The sequence below is a fragment of the Arachis hypogaea genome, chromosome 16 (assembly GCF_003086295.3).
Source record: "Arachis hypogaea cultivar Tifrunner chromosome 16, arahy.Tifrunner.gnm2.J5K5, whole genome shotgun sequence".
Classification (NCBI taxonomy): Eukaryota; Viridiplantae; Streptophyta; class Magnoliopsida; order Fabales; family Fabaceae; genus Arachis; species Arachis hypogaea.
Window position 1 is genome coordinate 87,005,703 of NC_092051.1, and position 1,588 is coordinate 87,007,290.

At 41.1% G+C, this 1,588-nt stretch overlaps 1 non-coding gene across 1 annotated transcript; it reads left to right on the top strand.

Annotated features, from left to right (window-relative positions):
* The first annotated feature begins 228 nt into the window (after positions 1-228).
* On the top strand, positions 229-332 carry LOC112760671 (small nucleolar RNA R71). Its single transcript, XR_003181101.1, has one exon. It is a non-coding gene; the product is annotated as a small nucleolar RNA R71 (small nucleolar RNA).
* The last annotated feature ends 1,256 nt before the right edge of the window (positions 333-1,588 follow it).

Genomic DNA, 1,588 nt, shown 5'->3' on the forward strand with positions numbered 1-1,588 from the left:
TTTTGGGCCAACAGAGCATCTACATTGTTTAGCTCCATCACTCCTCTTGTGTTCCCTCTTTCGGAAGCATAGAAGTAGTCGTTTTCTGCTACTGTTTCAATAACATCTATGGCTTCCTCAATGGTCTTCTTCTTGTTCAAGGATCCTCCAGATGAATGGTCTACTGCCTTCTTTGACTCATAAGAGAGCCCTTCATAGAAAATGTGCAGCTGGACCCATTCGTTGAACATGTCAGGTGGACACCTCCTTGTTAAGTCTTTGAACCTCTCCCATGCTTCATACAGAGTCTCACGATCTTGTTGCCTGAAGGTTTGAACCTCAGATCTCAGCCTATTGATTCATTGAGGAGGGTAGAATCTTGCTAAGAATTTGTTCACCACATCCTCCCAAGTTGTCAAGCTCTCCCTTGGGAAGGATTCCAGCCACTTGGCTGCCTTGTCTCTGAGTGAGAAAGGAAATAAGAGCAGTCTATAGGCGTCAGGATGAACACCATTAGATTTCACTGTGTCACATATTCTCAGGAAGGTGGTCAAATGTTGATTGGGGTCTTCTTGAACACCTCCTCCAAACGAACAGTTGTTCTGAACAAGGGTGATGAGCTGTGGTTTAAGTTCAAAGTTGTTGGCATGGATTGTTGGCTTTTGGATGCTACTTCCACAATTGCCTGGGTTTGGATTAATGTAAGAGCCCAAAACTCTTCTATCCTCCCCAGCATGATTTGCTCCACCTCCTCTGCCATGGTTGTGAGTCTCTTCTTCATGATGATTTTCCATGTTTTGTTCAAAGTATTCCTCAAACTGTTCCTCCTCTTCTTCAGCACCAACTACTCGTTTTTCTTTTGCCTCCCTCCTTAGTCTAAGGAAGGTTCTCTCCGGTTCAGAATCAAAGGAAGTTAAAGCCCCGCTTCTTCTCCCTGTCATACAACCAACAAGTACAAGCAGAGAAAATAGGTGCAGACAGTATTTGTGTCAGAATTGCTGTTAGTTGTGGGTGATGCAATATATCAAACAGTTAGTGGGTTAGCAAACAAAATTGAAAATAACAAAGAAAAAACAAAAGAGTAGAGGGAGAAGGGAAGAAGTATAACTAAAACAAAAAGTAAATCACTCAAACAGAAAATGAAATTCACAAAATAAAATGCTCAATCTAGTGATCTTCCAATCTAATCATTGTTGATGCACAATCAATCCCCGGCAACAGCACCATAAACTTGATGCACGGAAAACTTGTCTCTCAACAAATCTCCCTTCGGCAAGTGTACCGAAGTTGTCGTCAAGTAAAAACTCACAATAGAGTGAGGCCGAATCCCACAGGGATTGATTGATCAAGCAACTTTAATTAGAAGAATGTTCTAGTTGAGCGAATCCAGGATTTGGGTTGAGAGTTGCAGAAAATAAAATGGCGGGAATGTAAATAACAGAAAAGTAAATGCTAGAATTAAAGGACTGGAAGTAAATGACTGAAAATAAATTGCAGAATTGTAAATGGGAATGGGGGATTTGCTCATAAAAGTAAATGGCAGAAATTAAAGAGAATGGGTAAGATCAGAGATGGGGAGTTCATTGGGCTTAGGAGATGTTGCAATTCT